We start from the raw sequence: 8202 nt of genomic DNA, 5'->3' as shown, positions 1-8202 counted from the left end.
CATCAAAATCAACATCTCTTTCCTTCAAAACTAATCACAAATACCTTTCTTTTCTTAATTAATCACAAAACATGATCATCAAGAAAGAGATTACAAGACTTCATCACCCTTCTCCATCAAAAGGGTCATCTTTTTCATTTAAAAAGTATCAAGATTTGCTGAACGAATCCGACCTTACACCATCACCAAAGATGATCGCCAGTTCTAACTCCAGGATCTTGCAGTCGTCACTTGTCGTTCGAAGAAATAGCAACCGTGAGGTGACGGCAAAAAGGCGACAACGTGCCAGCAAGGAGATGGTGAGGAGGGCGTTGACTCCGCCAGCTCGTAGACTTACATGGCGTTGGTTTGACTTCCGGCCAACACCTAGTCGGCTGTCTGTTATGTCCATGGCTATTTAGATAATACTAACTGTTTCTCTATTCACTCATCTTTAGCCTTGTGTTTATGCAACTCTAATTGAAGATCATGTGGGATAACTAAACAAAATTGATGAAAGCCTAAAAATATTCTGTGTATCGCCATCCGTGGGACTCGAACCCACGACCACGTGGTTAAAAGCCACGCGCTCTACCAACTGAGCTAGAACGGCTTTTGTTATTGGAACAACATTAATGAGTAATGATTATATTGAATTGCAGTTAAAATTTCTGACTAACTAGCAGTTTAACAGAATTTTACGCTAATAATCCGTATTTTAATAATTTTTTTATATCTGATTTATATAATTAAATCAGGAATATCCGTGAAGCATGAGCTGTATTATTCGCGCCTACTAGTCCCCTGCAATCTTTGCTTCTAATTTCTCGTTATAAGCTGTCAAATAATTAATAAATAAAGAAAAAGGAATTTATCTAAGTTAGATACATTTAACTTAAGCAGTAGCAATTTGATAATTACCATACCTTACATTGAAAGAATTGTGACCCACAAGAGTCTTTGTTCGATGTGTACGGCACCATATGCAATTATGTGAGCAAATGGCTCAAGCTTCCAACCAGCCTGATTACAAGTTAAAATTAGAAGTAGATAAAAACATGTCATGGTTCTTTAGGCTAAGACAAAAGACTTTACTGACGGTCAACATGGGCCAAAACGTCGTCTTTAGTTCATTGAATAACGTAAATGGTGATTCGAAAAGTAATAGTCCCACAACTATGAAGTATATGTTGTTCCATACTGCTACCCATGCGGTTTGATCAAAGGCTACCTTCACGGGTACCACCCACCAAGGCACCAATCTTGAAAGGGGAAAAATGCCTGAATAAAGAAAGAATGCTAATGAAATAATGTAAGTTTCGAAAATATAGCTGAACATAATAAAAAATTAAAAAGAAAAAAACTTATAGCAAATCTTTATGCTTTTGGACGAAAAGTCATTTGGGGTCATCATAACCCAGTCTACATTAACATGTACCAAAATAACTGTTAGGATTTGTAGGACTCATAAGATAAAATGTGATTTGCACCAATCACAAAACCCACCAACAATAAACAAATAAAGCAAAACAATAAAAGTAAACGCAAATGATACAAGGATTTAACATGGTCATATTTCAACTCCAAACACGGAAAATCCGTTTACATAACAGCTGCCCTTTATATAATCAACTTCTAGGGTTCTTGATTTTCTGTTCATCGATCTATAACCTTCAGATCCTCAGATAGACCCAGTAATGGGATATATAGGTGCTCATGGGAACTAACGTACCATATTAACTTGTCTGTGTGGTAGTCTCCATCGTTGTAGGAATGACACTAATTCAACTATTAAGCAATAACCCTCCAAAAATGCTCCCAATCCCTACCTCCCCTTTCACCCCCAATCCCCCACCGCCACCAAAGAACACCGACGGTCACCACCACAAACCGCCACCTCCACCCTTCACCTCCAACAACGACAGCCATCTCCCACCACCGCCACCTATACCCGCCGTCAACAATCACAATAACCCTCCAACAACCTCCCCTTTCACCCCCAATCCCCCACCGCCACCAAAGAACACCGACGGTCACCACCACAAACCGCCACCTCCACCCTTCACCTCCAACAACGACAGCCATCTCCCACCACCGCCACCAATACCCGCCGTCAACAATCACAATAACCCTCCAACAACTACTGCAGCTGAAGAAGGTGTATGGGTCGAGGTCACCCGAAAAAGACGATCTACATCCATCTCAAAACACAAGAGCAACTCTAACCATCCCTTCTTGCACGATCCCAACATCATACCTAATACCTCCATCTCCCAGGCGAAGGATCTGATCAAAAAATATGGATCTGGCCATCAAACCTATCAATCGCCGATTAAGATTAATACCCCAAAATCACATCAACACAACTCAAACCTACCATCGAACCTCACCTCTTTTATGTTTCACAATTTTCCAGAACACCTAAACATCGCTGGACTTTGGAATATCTTCAGACCATTCGGTATCGTTAAGGAAGTTTTTGTTCCCTTCAAAAAGCTTAAAAGTGGCCAACGATTTGGGTTTGTTCGATTCGAAGATGTCAATGACAAAGAATTCATGGCAAGAAAACTAAACACCATTATTATCGATGGAAATCACTTCAAAGTTTTTATTGCCAAAGAGAGAAACTCAAAGCAGCAAACTCAAAACCCACTGCCGACTAAACCTAGACCCTTCAAAAAGATCTTCATGAACAACTCTTACGTGGATGAGAGGCTCTTCAAAGAAGTAATTATCGACAACCCAACTATCCATCAACAAGGGCAGGAAATAAAATCAAAAACAAAAAGAGTAACTCAAGCAAAGGATTGCGAAACCAACGTCAAATATCTTGAAAACGCCATCGGTGGTGTGGTCAAGAAGATTGAAACACTTGAATGCATTGAAGAAGTCTGCATTGCAGCGGGTTTACACGACTGTAACATTAAGTATTTAGGTGGAGTCTCTGTGTTACTAATCTTAAACAACAAGGCAGTGGTTACCAATATTTTGGAGAATGAAAATCATCCCATTCGTGATTGGTTGGATTCCCTTAAACCTTGGAATATCCAGGATAGCCCCCCGGGTCGACTCACCTGGGTCACGATCACAGGCGTCCCAACGATATGCTGGAATGAAAACACTTTCAAATCAATTGCTTTATGGTGGGGAGAACCCCTCGACACACAAAACTGCAACCTTTTAGAAGCTAAGAATCTTGTTAAAGGTAAAGTCCTCATCAAAATTTGGGATCCAATGATTGTTAGTGGGTATGTCAGACTTTTGGTAGGCACTCAACTCGTCTATGTCCATGTTATCGAAGATACTAACGACATTGTGGAAATTGTCTCGGATTCGGATTCATACACGTCGGATGATACTTCCAACTCTAGTGAAAGTGATGGTTACACGTCTAGTAACGATGATGGGATAAAATCGGTGAACGATTCCTTTCCGCCCCTAAATCCAGATTCCGATAACGTCAACATTGAAGGTCATGGTTCTTTTTCTGATTGCAACAGTCATACTCCGGCACCGGTCGAAACAAAGCACAATAAAGGTGGAACAAACGGTTTGTCTTCCGAATCAAAACGCCTCGAAACTAACAAGATTTTTTCACAGAGCAATAAATTCCCTCATGTTCCCGATACCTTCATTAATGTCGAGAATAACGGTAACCAAAATACCCCTGACCCTTCAACTATTTTTAACACGGTGACGAGCCCAATCAATACCTCCAGGCCCATTACTCCCCCTAAACCCAATTCACCTCATCAACCCTCTAGCCCAATTCCTGAGCCCATTATTACACCAAAGTCTACCCAACCCATTATTAATATCCCGGATCAACCCGCAGCTAATCCCAGTAATGATATTCACAATCCCATTTCAACTGCCGAACCTATCCCCGATCCAAACTCAGTTAACCCAACAATCCCTAATCCCAACCCCGAGCATAACTTAAACACTGACACTGTTTTGGCAACCAACGCTGCATCAAACCAATCACCAATTATTGACCTTGATCTCCAAAAGCTCTCAGATGCTTTCAACTCTATCAAGAAACTCCCTACCAACAATCGAAAGAAATTGAAAGATAAAAACACATCATCGAAACACATCAATGAAGCTTCTTCCAATGGTCTCTCTCGTTCCAGGAAAGGTAACTCTTCGGGATCCATCGGCAGCCTCAACCATAAAGAGCTCGGAAAAGAGATCGGCATTCGTTGGAAAGCGGATCAACATTGTTGATCTACCTCCAACCCTCGGTAAGTCATTGTTTTCATAATGAATATCTTATCTCTTAACATTCGTGGTATTGGACAGGATGATCGAAAGGATTGGATTCAAAAACTCTGTAGACAAGAAAAACCACAGGTGCTAGCACTCCAGGAAACCAAGTGTGGTGAGATCGAAGACAAAGTAATAGAGAATTTTTGGGGTTCTGAAAACTTCAAGTACATACAAAAACATGCAGTAGGTTTCTCGGGTGGGATGTTGTTAGTCTGGAACACTGATGTTTTTAATGTCAATCAAGCGATCGAAGGCGAATTCTTTTTAACTATCAAAGGACATTGGAAAGGTATCGATGAAGAAATAGCTTTTGTCAATGTCTACGGACCACATAACACCGCCAAGAAGAAACTAATGTGGGAAAGTTTAGAAAATCTTCTCAACTTTAAAGACATGCCTTGGTTACTTTACGGGGATTTTAACGAGGTTAGAGGTTTAGACGAAAGATTAAATTGCGACTTCAACAAACCCTGGTCGGATATGTTCAACGATTTCATCAATAAGTGCTGTTTAATTGAAATACCTCTTGGCGGCCAAAAGTTCACGAGAATCAGCGGAGACGGTTTAAAATTCAGTAAGTTAGATCGTTTCCTTGTCTCCAGCAAGTTTCATAATATCTGGCCAACTCTTTTCGCAAACACCTTGGATAGATTCACCTCCGACCATTGCCCAATAATTCTCCGAGACCGAATCATCGACTTTGGCCCAAAGCCAATTAGAGTATTCAACGCTTGGCTCGATGATAAGGGTTCGGTGGAAGTCATTTCAAATGCATGGAATTTACATGTCGGTGGTAACCGTGGTGATTGCATACTTCGAAATAAGCTAAAAAAACGTGAAAAAAGCACTCAACGATTGGAGCAAAACAAACTTTGGTAAACTCGATATCGAGATCCAAGAACTAGTAGATTCGGTTAGCGAGTGGGAAAAGAATGCTCAGATCAGAATTTTATCTCAAACCGAGAGGGATACGTGGTTGAACGAACGTAAAGCATGGATTGAAAAAGAGAAAATCAAATGTAAAATGCTTAAACAAAAAGCCCGCATCAAATGGTCCCTTGAGGGAGACGAAAACTCAAAGTTCTTCCACAATTACGTCAAAAGGAGAAACACGAAAAATAATATTTTCGGCATTTCAATTAATGGTTGTTGGTCGGAGGAACCAAACGCAATTAAAGATGAAATCTTCAACCATTACTCGAACATCTTCAAAGCTAATAATGATTCTTCATGCTCTTTCAACCTTCAATCAAAGATCTTAAACGACAATGATAATGAGATGCTCGAAAACCCCTTTAGTGAATCCGAGATTTGGGAGGCAATTCGTTGTTGTAGTAGCTCTAAAGCACCCGGTCCGGACGGTTTCAATTTGAAATTCTACAAAAAATATTGGTGGTTAGTGAAGAATGATGTAGTTAACGCTTTCAACTGGTTTTGGTCAAATATGGAATTCTCCAAGGGGTGTAATGCTTCCTTTACCACACTCATCCCCAAAAAACATAACCCGCTAACCCCCAGTGACTTTCGCCCCATTAGCCTTATCGGGTCTTACTATAAAATTGTGGCAAAAGTTCTTTCAAAGAGACTCGAAAAGGTTATCCATAAACTCGTAGGTTCCGAACAAAGTGGATTCTTGAAAGGAAGATTTATTCTCGATGGGGTTCTCATCGCAAACGAAACTATCGATGAACTCAAACGACAAAAAAGAAAAGGTTTCATTTTCAAGGTAGATTTCGAAAAGGCTTTTGATGGCCTAAAATGGGACTTCTTGATGGAAACCATGGAGAATATCGGGTTCGGTAATAGATGGAAAAAATGGATCTTCGCATGCCTTAGCTCCGCCTCAATATCCATTCTCGTTAACGGATCCCCAACCCGTGAATTCACCCCGGAACGAGGTGTTAGGCAAGGTGACCCACTCTCCCCCTTTTTATTCATAATTGCGGCGGAAGGTTTAAACCTCCTTGTAAAGCGTGCCATGTTGTCGGGGCATTTCAAAGGGATAGAAGTCGGTAAAGAAAAAGTCATAATTTCGCACTTACAATACGCCGACGATACCATCTTTTTTGGTGAGTGGTCCCGTCACAACATATTGAACACCATGAAAATTCTCAAGTGCTTTTAAGATCTCTCGGGTCTAAAAGTTAACTTCCATAAAAGCAATCTATTCGGTGTTGGTGTTTCGAATGGGGACTTGGAAAGTATAGCTCTAAGAATTGGATGTAAAGCGGGTGATTTTCCTTTTACCTACTTAGGTTTACCCATAGGAGTTAAGATGAACAAACCCACTCATTGGCTTCCGGTGGTGGACAAATTCAAAAAGCGACTCGCGGAGTGGAAATCAAAAACTTTATCTTTCGGAGGTCGGCTCACATTGGTAAAATCCGTTCTCTCTAGTCTTCCACTTTATTACTTTTCACTCTTCAAAGCCCCGTCCTCTATCTTAAAACAACTTGAATCGCTTCGTTGTAATTTTTTCTGGGGCGGGTCCGGGTCGGGTAAGAAAATATGTTGGGTTAAATGGGATGACACTTTACTACCTTACGACTCGGGAGGTTTAGACATTGGATCGCTTTCCGCCAAAAACCTAGCCTTGCTAGGAAAATGGTGGTGGAGGTTCAAATCGGAACCTTGCTCACTTTGGACTAAAGTGATTTCTAGTATTTACGGTAGGGACGGTGGGCTTGTCACTAACGACTTTTGCAGGTTTAAGAAACTCGGTGCCACTTGGTTTAACATCATCAATATCACTAAGGATTTCGAGAAAGCTGGATGGGATTTTTCGCATATTTTTTGCAGGTTTCTAAAAGATGGAAAACGCACAGCTTTTTGGCACGACCGTTGGCGTGGGAGCTTCATTCTGAAAGAAAAATACCCCCGATTATTTGCACTTGATACTGATAAAAGTTGCACCGTCTTCGATCGGGTGGACTTAGCTGGGTCATCCTTTTCATTCAATGGCAGTTGGCTCCATTCTCCAAGGGGCAGAAGCGCTAGCGATATGGAGGAGCTATCAAGTTTGATCGAGAACTTTACTCCACCTCAGAATACTAATAACGTTACCGAAGACTCGTGGCTTTGCACCCTAACAAATTCGGATAACTCTTTCACCAAACAAGTTTCGGCAAACTTAGACATGCTTCGTCTCCAACCTTCAACTGTAAAACCACCTACAAAACGCAACAGATCTGTCCCATTAAAAGTTGAACTTTTCGTTTGGCGAGCAAAACTTCATCGACTTCCAGTTAAACTCGAACTTGACAAACGTGGTTTAGACCTCGGTTCGGTTCTTTGCAATATCTGCCAAGACTCGTCCGAGACAACCGAACATATTCTTGCCACATGCCCCCAGGTTAAAGCTATATGGTTGGATTTTTACAAATGGTGGAATTTTTCTCCCCCGGCAGAACTAAACGTCGCGGATTTATTTTCAAGTAGCTGCAGCTCCAGTCTCTCATCGATAGGTTCAAAAATATGGGAAGCCACCAAGTGGGTCTGCGGTTATTCTATTTGGAGATATCGCAACCTAAAAATCTTTCAAAACCAAATCTGGGACATACCTTCAATTCTAGCGGATATCCAACTTTCATCCTTTAAATGGATTTCGGGTCGAATAAAGAAAGCTCAAATTCAATGGTCACAATGGCTCATTAACCCGAGCTCGTATTGCATTGTTACATCAAGAGTGGGCATTGGCTAATACCCCACAGCATCCCCTATGCTTCTCGTGGCTAACCTTCTATAAGGCAAGATCTTCAGGGGTTAAACGGGCCTTGGAGTTTATGCTTTGTCGCTGCTCGATCAGCACTGTGTACTACTTCGTGTCCCTACTCGATTCGTTGAGTCCCCTCTCCTGGGGGTTTTACTTATAGTCGGTTTTTAATTCCATTTGTCTAGTAGTTATAATCGTTGGATGTTTGTTACTTTTCGGGGATGTATAATGTACATATA

General features: G+C 41.1%; 1 non-coding gene across 1 annotated transcript; it reads right to left on the bottom strand.

The window, feature by feature from the left end:
• Positions 1-519: 519 nt before the first annotated feature.
• Positions 520-592, bottom strand: TRNAK-UUU (transfer RNA lysine (anticodon UUU)). The gene has a single exon. It is a non-coding gene; the product is annotated as a tRNA-Lys (tRNA).
• Positions 593-8202: the final 7610 nt, after the last annotated feature.

The sequence above is a fragment of the Rutidosis leptorrhynchoides genome, chromosome 5, assembly GCF_046630445.1.
Source record: "Rutidosis leptorrhynchoides isolate AG116_Rl617_1_P2 chromosome 5, CSIRO_AGI_Rlap_v1, whole genome shotgun sequence".
Lineage (NCBI taxonomy): Eukaryota > Viridiplantae > Streptophyta > Magnoliopsida > Asterales > Asteraceae > Rutidosis > Rutidosis leptorrhynchoides.
This window is presented reverse-complemented; position numbering and strand designations above follow the sequence as displayed.